A 14,917-nucleotide genomic window follows, 5' to 3' on the forward strand; every position below is an offset into this window, starting at 1 on the left:
TACTTTTTGTATTTGAAATGGCATAAAAAATGCATGAAATACCAAGGGCCCAAATACTTTTTACAAGCCACTGTATATATGTGTGTGTGGTGTGTGCGCGTGCGTGCTGGTATACCAATTAAATAACTGCAAATTGTAAAGAAGACAACGTGTAACATAACAAAATGTGGAAAAAGTGAAGCGCTGTGAATACTTTATAGATGCACTGTAAAGGGTCATAATGTTTTTAGTCTTTTCTGGTTAGTCATGTGATTGCAAACACTCAGTAATGGAAACTATACTTTCTTCGGGGTTCCACAATGTTCCACAGAACTGGTTTCTGTGAAATCTTACAGTTTCCCCAACTGCCAAAGTTTAGGAAACAAGAAATTTTAATGGATTCATGTGTATTCATTCTCTGTATAAAAACCTGACTGGATGTTTGCTGTTGCTGCATATACAACATTATGTGCAATAGAATGTGCCTAAGGCTGTGAAACCAGACTGACAGGAAGTGAAAAATACTGACCAAGCAGCAAAGTACAAAGCAGATTAGATTGAACGAATATGAGAGAAATGTCCAGGCAGACTTTGACGCATATGATATTTCTGAGCAGTGTGGATTCCTTCTTGAAGACCCACTGGTAGGTTTGATCATCCTTTTTGTTTATTTTTTGAAATATGGTTTGGAGACATTTATTTTCAGGAATGTTATTCATTTCATTGCTACAGTACATAGTGGCTGTCAAAAACAAACAACAAAAAAACACTTCTTTCCAAGAACGCAATCATTCATTGGAAAGAAGTGCTTCTTCTCTTGATTATAGTTCAGCCTTTGCCAGCATGTACAGTAGTGTTCAGAATAATAGTAGTGCGATGTGACTAAAAAGATTAATACAGGTTTGAGTATATTTCTTATTGTTACATGGGAAACAAAGGTACCAGTAGATTCTCACAAATCCAACAAGACAAGCATTCATGATATGCACACTCTTAAGGCTATGACATTGGGCTATTAGTAAAAAAGTAGAAAAGGGGGTGTTTACAATAATAGTAGCATCTGCTGTTAACGCTACAAACTCAAAACTATTATGTTCAACCTGCTTTTTTAGCAATCCTGTGAATCACTAAACTAGTATTTAGTTGTATAACCACAGTTTTTGTTATGTGTCGACGCGGGTTGAGGAGCGACCTGCGTCAGACGGAACACCAGCGCTACAAATAACCAGAAAAGCGGTTCCAAAAACAATATATTTATTACCCCCACTGTGCATAAAAGGTGTAAAAACAAAAACAGCGTCCCTCTGGTGGAGTGACTGTTGGCACGCTCTCCAGCGCCGCAAGGATCAAAGCCGGCGCTGCTGGAACCCACTACCACCGCCAAACACCCCCAGGTGGACACGACAAACCGACTCTCTGTGAAGCAAAGAAGAGGTGAGGTAAGTCAGCAGTTACAACAATATCTTTCAAAAGACACCACGCTATCAGCAACACATTCAGGTCTGTATCTTTTTTAACTTTATGCAAATGAGCAGCTTCTCACAACAGGTGGAGGATCACTTATCCGCACGCCACAGCAGTGAGAAGCAAACTGCACAATTCTCATCACAATTCAAGTATACTGTGTAACAAAACACCAAGTTACTATCAACAATTAATCAAACACTTAATTACCTTTAACGTGTGCTGACAGCATGTGTCCTCACCCTTCCCTGCTTCATGGGCTCGATGTGTCAAACCCAGGCGCGGTCCTCAGCGTCTCACAAACGAACATCACAAGGTCGAGTTCCCGGCAGTTCTGCTTGAATCACACATGACTTAAATGCAGAACGCCATCCAATTATCTGCTTCAGCTGAAAGTCTTCAAGGTTGCATGTGAGCACCAGTCACAGGTGCTACACATGATGTTGATGAGGGTGAGGACTCTTCAGCCAGCACCTTCTCCATAGACAAATCAGTTTCCATGCCACCTGAAGAGCAAGAAAAGAAAAGAACACCAAAATATCCAGCCACACCCCCCAACACACAACAGTTTTTCATGATTTCTTCACATCTGCGAGGCAATAATTTTGTTGGTTTGGAACCAAGATTTTGCTCATTTACTAGTGTGCTTGGGGTCATTGTCTTGTTGAAACACCCATTTCAAGGGCATGTCCTCTTCAGCATAAGGCAACATGACCTCTTCAAGTATTTTGACATATCCAAACTGATCCATGATATCTGGTATGTGATATATAGGCCCAACACCATAGTAGGAGAAACATGCCCATATCATGATGCTTGCACCACCATGCTTCACTGTCTTCACTGTGAACTGTGGCTTGAATTCAGAGTTTGGGGGTCATCTCATAAACTGTCTGCGGCCCTTGGACCCAAAACGAACAATTTTACTCTCATCAGTCCACAAAATATTCCTCCATTTTTCTTTAGGCCAGTTGATGTATTCTTTGGCAAATTGTAACCTCTTCTGCACATGTCTTTTATTTAACAGAGGGACTTAGCAGGGGATTCTTGCAAATAAATTAGCTTCACACAGGCGTCTTCTAACTGTCACAGCACTTACAGGTAACTCCAGACTGTCTTTGATCATCCTGGAGCTGATCAGTGGGTGAGCCTTTGCCATTCTGGTTATTCTTCTATCCATTTTGATGGTTGTTTTCCGTTTTCTTCCATGCGTCTCTGTTTTTTTGTCCATTTGAAAGCATTGGAGATCATTGTAGATGAACAGCCTATAATTTTTTGCACCTGCGTATAAGTTGTCCCCTCTCCAATCAACTTTTTAATCAAACTATGCTGGTCTTCTGAACAATGTCTTGAATGTCCCATTTTCCTCAGGCTTTCAAAGAGAAAAGCATGTTCAACAGGTGCTGGTTTCATCCTTAAATAGGGGACACCTGATTCACACCTGTTTGTTCCACAAAACTGACAAACTCACTGACTGAATGCCACACTACTATTATTGTGAACACCCCCTTTTCTACTTTTTTTTTTTTTTACTAATAGCCCAATTTCATAGCCTTAAGAGTGTGCATATCATGAATGCTTGGTCTTGTTGGATTTGTGAGAATCTACTGAATCTACTGGTACCTTGTTTTCCATGTAACAATAAGAAATATACTCAAAACTGGATTAATCTTTTAGTCACATAGCACTACTATTATTCTGACACTACTGTATGCCTCAACTCTTTAATGCCTTTGATGCCATTTGGAGTTTTAAGCAGTTGTAACATTGCAAGATGTGGTCTTGAGTCTGGACTGAAGGGTAGACGCAGGCATGGGAAGTTCCAGATTACTTTCTTCATAAAGGTTTTAGTGTTTGCATGTTTAGATCTAATTCAGTTCAGAATCACTTCAGATCTGTAAACGTGTAGATGCTGAAGATGGTGTTGGAAAGAATGGGTGGGATTCTGTTACTATTCTATTATCCATTCGACAGCGAAGTTTGGGGAAGGGTTCTTCTTGGTTAAGGTGAGCATGAGACTTTGTTGAAATGTTAAGTCAAGGAGAAGTGACAATACCATCAGGTTTGAAAAACATCTTGGTTCAAAGTTTCAGCATGAGATGAAAAGGGTTCGGTACCTCAGATGGTATTCTGACTTCAAAGGTTTACCACAGATTGAGATGTTAAGCGTCATATCGGCATACGTTGGACTTATTGTCATCACACAACTACAGTCCCTTATTCTCATTGAGTAACTGTATTCATCAAATCAGTGACTGGGTGTGCCAGAATTTTCTCCAGCTAAATCCAGAAAAGACAGAGGTATTCATTTTTGGCCCCAGAAATGAAAGGGCAAAGATCAGTGCCCACCTTGGCTCTATGACATTGACAGCCAGGAATCTTGGTGTATTATTGACTCAGACCTGAACTTCAACAGCCATTTAAAGTTTATTACTAAATCTGCCTATTACTACCTGAAAAATATAGCTAGATTTAAGGGGTTTCTGTCTAAACAAGACATGGTAAAGCTTATTCATGCATTCATTTTTAGTAGGTTGGATTATTGCAGTGGCTTATTTACAAATTCAATCAGACAGCTGCAGGTGATTCAGAACGCTGCCGCCAGAATCCTTACAAATGCCAGGAAACTGGACCATATTACACCAGTCGTTAAATCGCTACACTGGCTTCCTGTGAGTCAAAAAATAGATTTTAAAATCTTACTGCTGGTCTACTAAGTCCTAAATGGTCTTAGTCAAAAATAATTGTTTGATCTATTGGTTTCCTGTGAAGCATCCAGACCCCTTAGGTCATCTGGAACAGGTTTGTTGTGTGTTCCAAGAACAAGAACCAAGCAAGGTGAGGCAGCATTCAGATATTATACTCCTCACCTGTGGAACAACCTTCCTGTAGATCTGAGCTTTGCTCAAACTGTCAGCTCCTTGAAAACGGGGTTAAAAACACTATTGTTTACTGAAGCGTACTCTTATATTAAATATTAATCTGCTGTCTTTTACTGCCCATAGGTTTTAACTATACATTGCTGATTTATGCCTTTTATTATTCTACTTCTTTTTTATTCTGACTGTTCAAAGCCTGTTTTTATTTTATGTTACTGTATTTCCCAATTTCTATTTTTCTTTTTAATTGACTGTTTTTGTTGTTTTAAAATCTTGTTTTTTTTTTTTGTTTTTTTGCTTTTAATGTCTCTGTAAAGCATTTTGAATTACCTTGTGTTGAATTGTGCTCTACAAATAAACTTGCCTTGCCTTACTGGGTAACACTTTACTTGAAGGCACCATCATAATTGTGACATGACACTGTCATAACTGTGACATGAAACAGTCATGAATGTGTCAAAACCATTATGTTAATGTCATAAGCATTTATGACTGCTGTCATGAAGTGTCATTTGGTTTTTGTCATGACAAGTTGACAATTTTTGGGTTGCCTTGATTATGACAACACATTAATCAAAGCGACATGACCAGAAGTTGTATTTGTCATGACAACTTGACATTAAATTTGTTTATGATGTCCTTATTATGACAACTTGACATTAATCAAAGTGACATTAGCAGAAAATGTCTTTGTCATGACAACAGGGCATTAAATTTGTATGGGATGTCCTTATTATGACAACTTGACATTAATCAACTTGACATTACCAGAAAAGGTCTTTGTCATGACAACTTGACATTAACAAAATATGTATTTTTGTGTTTATGGCAAGTTGACATAATGATTATTAGGTAGCACTTTATAATGACTACACCTTATTTAGCCTTAATTAAACATGAATAAATATGTCATTAATTCATCACAAATAATTAAAATGACTCATACTTAATAAGTAATTAAGTAGCAAGTCCCTTGGCTGCTCCATGGTTTGCACTCGGTGTCATCCAGTTGTGGGCACAGCTAACGAAAAAGTTAGCTCCGATAACCACTAATCAGCTATAATGTTAAACCGATAAACCACCAAAAAATTTAGCAGAAGCTACAGGTAATCACTAACCTCTAATTTCCAGTATTGTCTGTGGTACACTCTCAGCTACTGATAAGCCAGTTTTGAGTTTAAGCACCACCAACGCTTCTGATGAGAATCAAAGATGATCACAAACCCAACACAACCAATGAGTCAGGGCTTCTGTCTTTGTGCGCCCTGCCCACTGCTGTAAGAAAGAGACAATTTCCATTCACAGCATACAGATGTCCTGCAAAAGGAAAGCATGTTTGACTTATGGTTTTGATTTATAAATCAAATTAATCCCAATAGAATAACTATATTAATGTTAATTAATTTACCCACCAAAAAATATGTAAAAAAAAGTAATTTTTTGTTAAGTTTTCCACTCCAGTTTTTTTTACACAACTTGTGCATATTTTGCTTATTGTAGTGTCCTTACAGTTAAAATAAACAAATAAATAAATAAAAAAAACAAATCTATGTTATTTAAAGTTGAGACTTTTCTTGTAGTTATGGCAATAACAAAAAACTATGTAGCTCTATTTGGTAAAAATAAAAAATAGGTCAAACAATTTACAAAACTAAAATGCTCACTCAGCTCTACAGTGATTGATTTAACTTCCTGCAGCTAAAAAGCTAACATTAGCTGATAAACGTCAGCAGAGCATCAATACCGCATATCATTTTCAATTACTCACCTCAGGCAAATTTTTGTCTGTTGAGCCAAACTCATTAATCTTGTGGATTTGACTCGCAGACTGAGAGTAAGAGTTAAACTCTCACTGAATTGTGTAAACACCTTTAGAAACAAAAATGTAAGTGCTTTGAGAAAAAATTATAAAGAGCAATATAAATCTAATCTATTATTATTATTATTATTTGTAGCAAATTTACAAAGCCTTGCAATGGGGCACCATAAAGAATGTAACCAAATTATTAAATAAAATGTCACACGGGCGCACCATAAAGATGTAGCAAAATTGGCAAATATCAGGTCTCACACCGGAGCACATAAGGTGTAGTGAATAAGTAGATAAACTGCCAAATTGAATTAGATTGGCTTAGGACTCATTTAATGGGTCACCAAAATAATTAGCCATTGAGGGTTTAATACTTATTATTTCATTATTATTCTGGGCACCACCTATTTATAGCATAGGTACTTTAATTTAAACATTCATTAATTTATCAGTCTTAATTAAATTAATCAGTCTCAATTAAATTAATCCAGTCTCTGATCTGAAAGTTTGAATTCTTGATACGATTGACCACAGGTTTCCTTCTGAACAGAAAATGAACCACAGCAGAAATATTTACAATTTATTTACAAGTAATGAACAGTTTACTGGCATTTTCGTGGACAGTGATTAAATAAGTTCATTCATGGAAACAATTTTCTTACTCACTCATGAGATGTTGAAAGAGAGAGATAAAGCTTTAACTTTAAGTGAATAAATCTGATTAGAATTTAGAGATGAAATTTTAAGCCAATTATTAAGAAAAATATTAAACAAACGTGAATATGTTTAAAAGGAAGCCACGTTGTATCCACTGACAGCAAACCCTTTTCCTGGAACCTTTAACTGGGTCACTTAGCTGGTCCGTTGAGATGGTGGTTCAGAGGGATCCGTCCGTCTGTCCGTCGTGCTCAGTTGGGTCAAAGGGGTTAACTCAGTGGTATACAGTGATGCCGGTAACGCGTTACTCTAATCTGACCACTTTTTTTAGTAACGAGTAATCTAATGCGTTAATCTTTCCAAATCAGTAATCAGATTAAAGTTACTTCTCCATGTCACTGTGCGTTACCATTATTTTTCATTGTGGGTCGACAGCAGCATTAAACTTAGTCCGTGGGCAGGAGGTCGGGGTTCGACTGAACTGCCCACTTTAAGCGAGCTGTGAGCTTTTCATCCACGGTTTTTTGCAGCTGCTCGACTCGTCCTCACCTCTTAAAGCGCGGTGATCAGCACACCTGCACTGAGCTTTACAAAGACATTTTTATACTTTTTTCCTCCTTTATTTAGAATTCTGAGCTGAGCCACTCTGTATCTGGTCGTTAAAAACAGCTGTTCCTCCGCGACGCGTTAACAACTAACACTATTTTCCACTCAAATGCACCTAAACACTCTTTCTGAGGACCACATGATGTGAAAACGCAATAAAACTTTCTTACCTGTAAATCTGCCATAGGTATTAAAGGCACTGCGCTGCGGTGGTTTGAATCATATTTGTCTAATAGATTACAATTTGTTCATGTAAATGGGGAATCTTCTTCACAGACTAAAGTTAATTATGGAGTTCCACAAGGTTCTGTGCTAGGACCAATTTTATTCACTTTATATATGCTTCCCTTAGGCAGTATTATTAGACGGTATTGCTTAAATTTTCATTGTTACGCAGATGATACCCAGCTTTATCTATCCATGAAGCCAGAGGACACACACCAATTAGCTAAACTGCAGGATTGTCTTACAGACATAAAGACATGGATGACCTCTAATTTCCTGCTTTTAAACTCAGATAAACTGAAGTTATTGTTCTTGGCCCCACAAATCTTAGAAACATGGTGTCTAACCAGATCCTTACTCTGGATGGCATTACCCTGACCTCTAGTAATACTGTGAGAAATCTTGGAGTCATTTTTGATCAGGATATGTCATTCAAAGCGCATATTAAACAAATATGTAGGACTGCTTTTTTGCATTTACGCAATATCTCTAAAATCAGAAAGGTCTTGTCTCAGAGTGATGCTGAAAAACTAATTCATGCATTTATTTCCTCTAGGCTGGACTATTGTAATTCATTATTATCAGGTTGTCCTAAAAGTTCCCTAAAAAGCCTTCAGTTAATTCAAAATGCTGCAGCTAGAGTGCTGACGGGGACTAGAAGGAGAGAGCATATCTCACCCATATTGGCCTCTCTTCATTGGCTTCCTGTTAATTCTAGAATAGAATTTAAAATTCTTCTTCTTACTTATAAGGTTTTGAATAATCAGGTCCCATCTTATCTTAGGGACCTCGTAGTACCATATCACCCCAATAGAGCGCTTCGCTCTCAGACTGCAGGCTTACTTGTAGTTCCTAGGGTTTGTAAGAGTAGAATGGGAGGCAGAGCCTTCAGCTTTCAGGCTCCTCTCCTGTGGAACCAGCTCCCAATTCAGATCAGGGAGACAGACACCCTCTCTACTTTTAAGATTAGGCTTAAAACTTTCCTTTTTGCTAAAGCTTATAGTTAGGGCTGGATCAGGTGACCCTGAACCATCCCTTAGTTATGCTGCTATAGACGTAGACTGCTGGGGGGTTCCCATGATGCACTGTTTCTTTCTCTTTTTGCTCTGTATGCACCACTCTGCATTTAATCATTAGTGATCGATCTCTGCTCCCCTCCACAGCATGTCTTTTTCCTGGTTCTCTCCCTCAGCCCCAACCAGTCCCAGCAGAAGACTGCCCCTCCCTGAGCCTGGTTCTGCTGGAGGTTTCTTCCTGTTAAAAGGGAGTTTTTCCTTCCCACTGTAGCCAAGTGCTTGCTCACAGGGGGTCGTTTTGACCGTTGGGGTTTTACATCATTATTGTATGGCCTTGCCTTACAATATAAAGCGCCTTGGGGCAACTGTTTGTTGTGATTTGGCGCTATATAAAAAAAAAATTGATTGAATTGATTGAAATCTGGTCATGTTTTCTGCATAAATAAATGTTATCCATTCTTTGTGCTCAAACGCCAAAGCAGGGGCGAATCCAGATGGAATGGGGGCGTGGGGCAGGGATGTACCCCCTCCCCCACAACACCCCTAGATTAAAGGTCCAGTTTTGAAACCGTTTTTTACTACAGCTACTAATATTGCTTAAAATAATAATAATTTCGACAAGTAAAATGTTTAGAGAGAATTTAAATGTTAGAAAAATGTTAGAATTTAATAGTTACATTTATAAACATTGTAGGTTCGAAATTGCAAGTTTTACTGTTACAGTGCTGTCAACAGTTAAATATGAGGTCAAGAGAGAGGTCTTTATTTTACTTTTTATAAAACAAGTATTTATTTTCATTGAAGTCAAGAAAGGGTGACTATAAAGTGCGTTTTGGCAAAACAGGTATCATTGTCATGTTGAGGTGGCAGAGTGTTGTTGTCGGCAGCTGGGAAAAGTAACTAAAAAAGTAACTAGTAATCTAAATTAGTTACTTTTACAATTGAGTAATCAGTAAAGTAACTAAGTTACTTTTTCAAGGAGTAATCAGTAATTGGATTGCTTTTTCAAAGTAACTGTGGCAACACTGGTGGTATATTAATGCGCTCTGTGTTGAGCCTCGCGAGTGACACCAGAGTTGCAGTCACTGATCTGTATGTAAAAAATAGCTGGATATTTCATTGGCCCATAAACGTCGTACAAACTGTTGAAGCATATGAGCGGCCACGTTACCACTCGCAAGCTATGTGGACAGCATGTAGACGGCTTGTTAGAATGTCAAGAATTCTGAGTAATAACCGAGCTCATGTTCTTATTTCATTCCTTTTGTTTTTCAGTTAATATAACTTCACCCCTCCTAATCTATGTATGCCATGACTAGCTATGTCATTTTCTTTTAGTACTTTGACACTTCCTTCCGCATCTGTTCTTAATTACTCATATCTCAGTGGGACAAATACAAATTCTCCTCAGCACTGCCAGTGTCATGTATCACAGACACTGTTGGAAACCAGGTAGCATGTGACCTTGTTAGAGGACCCTGTCCTTTCTTCTGGTCCCCACGTGTATGTTGATGCAAAGAAGGTTGCAAGAGTCCAAATTATGATTCAGATTGTCTTGGGAGAGAGATCTCTCACGTGGGAATTTATTACAGAAAACTGATTAAGAAACTGAGTGAAATATACTGTATACAGAATTCTGTAGGTCTGTTCTGAAGTCTGTCCCTCAGCTTAGCCTTTAGCAGATCAGCAGCAGGAAAGATCACATCAGGAGGGACTGAAACTAAGCTCTTTCTGGACCTCTTATATACCTTTCATATACTTCCCGATTCTATACAAAAAACATATCTAAGCTTGAGCGATGATGTCCATACGAGGTCTGTTAGAAAAGTAACGGACCTTTTTATTTTTTTCAAAAACTATATGGATTTGATTCATATGTTTTTACGTCAGCCAAGCTTGAACCTTCGTGCGCATGCGTGAGTTTTTCCACACCTGTCGGTTGCGTCATTCGCCTGTGGGCAGGCTTTGAGTGAGCACTGCTCCACCCCTCTCATCGTTATTTCATTGCGAGGAAATGACGGAATGATTTGGGCTTTTTTTTCCATCAGAATTTTTTCAGAAACTGTTAGAGACAGGCAGCTGGAAACCATCCGAAAAATTTATCTGGCTTTCGGTGAAAATTTTATGGGCTTCACAGAGAATAAGGAGTGTTACTACAGCTTTAAGGACGGCCCACAATGGCGCACGGCGTGCTGCGCTCCGAGCCGCCATCGAGAGGTAGAAACCACCACATCATTTCGTTGTGTGCAATTTTTCTGGTTATCACAAGAGCTGGACATCAGCCATTTTCCGGCAGATTTCACTTTTAACAAGAGATTTTGTCATGGAAAGCCGCGCGGAGGCTTCGCGCGTCACGACCAATTCGCTGATGAAGCGAGACAAAGGAACACCTCCGTTTCGGAGTGCCAGAGGACAAGTTGGGACATGCCTATCTCGGCTTTCAGTGCTTACCAGTCGAGTGAGTATTAGAGAAATTGTGGAGAGCTGGGCATGTCCCAACTTGTCCTCTGACACTCTGAAACGGAGGTGTTCCTCTCACTTCATCAGCGAATCGGTTGTGACGCGCGAAGCCTCCGTGCGGCTTTCCATGACAAAATCTCTTGTTAAAAGTGAAATCTGCCGGAAAATGGCTGATGTCCAGCTCTTGTGATAACCAGAGAAATTGCACACGACGGTCCCAGCTCCACACAGCCATCCGTTTAGAAATGATGAATCATTCTGCCATTTCCTCGCAATGAAACAACGACGAGAGGGGTGGACCAGTGCTCACTCAAAGCCTGCCCACAGGCGAATGACGCAACCGACAGGCGTGGAAAAACTCACGCATGCGCACGAAGGTTCAAGCTTGGCTGACGTAAAAACATATGAATGAAATCCATATAGTTTTTGAAAAAAATAAAAAGGTCCTTTACTTTTCTAACAGACCTCGTATATGGCCTCTTGCCCATCTGCTTCGGGGCGTGGTCCTGCCCACATGCGCAATGCAGTCTTTGCTTCTTCATATGCTCATGTCACTGTCTGACTCCTGACCTTTACCTGATAAGGAGCTGTTTAACCTGTTTCTAGCTGATAACACAACACCATATCTCTACGCTTGACATTCACTTACACTTCTGAAATTCTCAGCAAGCTGCAACTCTCACTAAGCCCGCAGTTAGTCATCAGTTTCACACCACCTTTGAAAATAGCTACACACCCTGATAAATAAAACTAGACCTCCTGACAAAATTTCTAAAGGCCTGCACATATGTGTGTTACTTGCTTCCCTATCTGCACAGCCACAAGCTTTATAATATACAATGATCACTTCTAAACAATAGCACACATTCATAATTGTGACAACAACTATCCTTAGCTCAAGAAAAAGGTAATGTTATGTGTCGACGCGGGTTGAGGAGTGGACCTGCATCAGACGGAACCCAGCGCTACAAATAACCAGAAAAGCGGTTCCAAAAACAATATATTTATTACCCCCACTGTGCATAAAAGGTGTAAAAACAAAAACAGCGTCCCTCTGGTGGAGTGACTGTTGGCACGCTCTCCAGCGCCAGCAAGGATCAAAGCCTGGCGCTCCTGGACCCACTACCACCAGACAAACACCCCCCAGGTGGACACGACAAACCGACTCTCTGTGAAGCAAAGAAGAGGTGAGGTAAGTCAGCAGTTACAACAATATCTTTCAAAAGACACACGCTATCAGCATCACATTCAGGTCTGTATCTTTTTTAACTTTATGCAAATGAGCAGCTTCTCACAACAAGTGGAGGATCACTTATCCGCACGCCACAGCAGTGAGAAGCAAGCTGCACAATTCTCATCACAATTCAAGTACACTGCGCAACAAAACACCAAGTTACTATCAACAATTAGTCAAACACTTAATCACCTTTGATGTGTGCTGACAGCATGTGTCCTCACCCTTCCTTGCTTCACGGGCTCGATGTGTCAAACCCAGGCGCGGTCCTCAGCGTCTCACAAACGAACATCACAAGGTCAAGTTCCCGGCAGTTCTGCTTGAATCACACATGCCTTAAATGCAGAACGCCATCCAATTATCTGCTTCAGCTGAAAGTCTTTAAGGTTGCATGTGAGCACCAGTCACAGGTGCTTTACATGATGTTGATGAGGGTGAGGACTCTTCAGCCAGCACCTTCTCCACAGAAGAATCAGTTTCCATGCCACCTGAAGAGCAAAGAAAAGAAAAGAACACCAAAACATCCAGCCACACCCCCCAACACACAACAGTACCCCCCCATCAACGGGAAGCCTCCCGGCGACCGAACAGACCAGGCCCGAGAACAGCACCTCCCTCCGGGGTCCACGTCAGGAAGCAGACAGCACCACGCTCCTAAGGTCCACCACAGACAGCAGGACAGGCACCGCAGCTGGAAGGCCGGCTGGCATCAACAAAAGCCCCAAAACATTCCCCAGTACAAGTCAACACACAGAAAAAACATAAAACCCACCCAAAACCTCCCCAGGGGACCGTCCCATCAAACCCCGGGAAGAAAAGAAAAACTCCCAAATGCAAAAACCCAACACAGCCCCACAAACACAATACAAACGTAAATGCATAAAAGAAAAATAACAAACAACCCCCCCAGAATGACCTGCAGAGCCCAACCCCCCCCAGAAGGCCTTCATCGCCAGTTCCAGGAGGAACAGCCAGAACCATAATCCCACAAAGGTACCCAGGTGTACATGAAGCAAACGGCGCCCCCCAGAAGACCGTACCATCAACCCCAGGAGGTACCCTCCCCACAACCCCGGAACCCCAGACCCGGTCACACTTGGCTAGTTGGCCCCAAGCCAATTCCCCCCCAGAGGACCGTCCCATCAACCCTGGAGGTGGAACCCGGAAGGACACAGAACAAAATCAAAAATCAACCCCCGAAGGACTACCAAAAACAACCCCGGGGGGATATAAAATGACCATAAATGCTGTAACTCTCCCCGGCACCCCGAAAGACCCCAGGTCCCTCCCAGAGCCCTTCGGCGGCTCAATTTTGGCGAATGGCTCAAAATATTAAGCCGGAGAAGGGAACAGGAAAAAACTAACCCAGCTCCAACCCCAAGGCGCAGCAGAGAACCGGAAATGCGTCCGGTGCCCCAGCTCGACCATACCCCAGCCTCTCGGGAGGGGTGGAACTACCGAAATGGCGAACGGCAACAGATCGGCCCACCCCTCCGACCGAGGTAAGTCTCTGCTGCACCACACCCCGGCAACACCAATGACGAACGGTACAAAGGCTCACCGAGGCTGGAGTGGAACCGGGCCCTAACCAAACCAAGACAAACGCCTCTAACACCCCCCCCTAGGTGCAGAGGTCTTCTGAGAATGCTCAGCGTGACCAACCTGCACCACCCCACAACCCACAAGACAAACGGTCTTGGGGCAAGTGAGGTTGGGGTTAGGGATGTAGAGAAATAAAAAACAACAAAATAAAACGACCCAACAACCCAAACAGAAAATACCTAAAAACACAAAAAATTGACAATTAAGTGAGCCCAGGCAGACTTCTAACCGCCTAACAATCACTCCACCAGATACGCCTCTGACTCCCCATACAATTATAACCCCTATTTAAAGAAAACAAAACATTTACCCGTGCTAGATTTTTTTTTTTTTTTTTTCATGTGTGTTATTTTGCCTGTCCCAGAACACTTGGAGATACGTCACCATTATTTCTCTTGACGCTTACGTGTTGGGGCAATACAGGAATCTCTGCTCGTCCGAGCTGCATGGGCTCGTCAACAGGAGGAGCCAGAGGTCCCGTCGGAGGAGCCTCAGTGGGGCGAAGAAGAGGCGGCCCAGATTTGTGTCGGGGAAAGCCCCGAGACGAAAAAACCCACTCTGATGGGCGTCCTCTCTCGCGTCCACGCTCCTTCATCCGATCATCTAGACGAATCACCAACGATATTAGCTCATCTAAATCGTTTGGCTCGTCACGGACTGCCGGCTCGTCTTTTAATGACTCATTTATCCCATCTACAAACATTCCTCGTAAAGCTGCAGCGCTCCAACCTGACTGAGCAGAAACCAGAGAACATTGCATCACCACACAAGGCTCCGGACGACAAACAATCGGTTCGGACGCCGAATCTCTGGGTGACGGAGTTATCTGCACTAGTATCGATGATGCCGCAGCTGGAGCAGCAGGAAGCAGAGCGGCTTGCGCTGCAAGCTCCGTAACACGGGCGTCTGTTTGTTTAATTTGGTTTACGAGATGCTGTAATTGCTCCCATATTTTCTCCAAGTGTTCTTGAACTTTTTCGGCAAA

At 41.4% G+C, this 14,917-nt stretch overlaps 1 protein-coding gene across 1 annotated transcript in view; it reads left to right on the forward strand.

Moving 5' to 3' along the window:
- The first annotated feature begins 532 nt into the window (after window positions 1–532).
- LOC117523937 (indoleamine 2,3-dioxygenase 2-like) overlaps window positions 533–14,917 on the forward strand; it is a 37,923-nt gene continuing 23,538 nt past the window's right edge. The window contains exon 1 of the mRNA XM_034185560.1: window positions 533–623. The gene's annotated coding sequence lies outside the window, so the exon portion shown is untranslated. The remainder of the gene's footprint in view (window positions 624–14,917) is intronic.

This window comes from Thalassophryne amazonica, chromosome 13 (genome assembly GCF_902500255.1).
Source record: "Thalassophryne amazonica chromosome 13, fThaAma1.1, whole genome shotgun sequence".
Lineage (NCBI taxonomy): Eukaryota > Metazoa > Chordata > Actinopteri > Batrachoidiformes > Batrachoididae > Thalassophryne > Thalassophryne amazonica.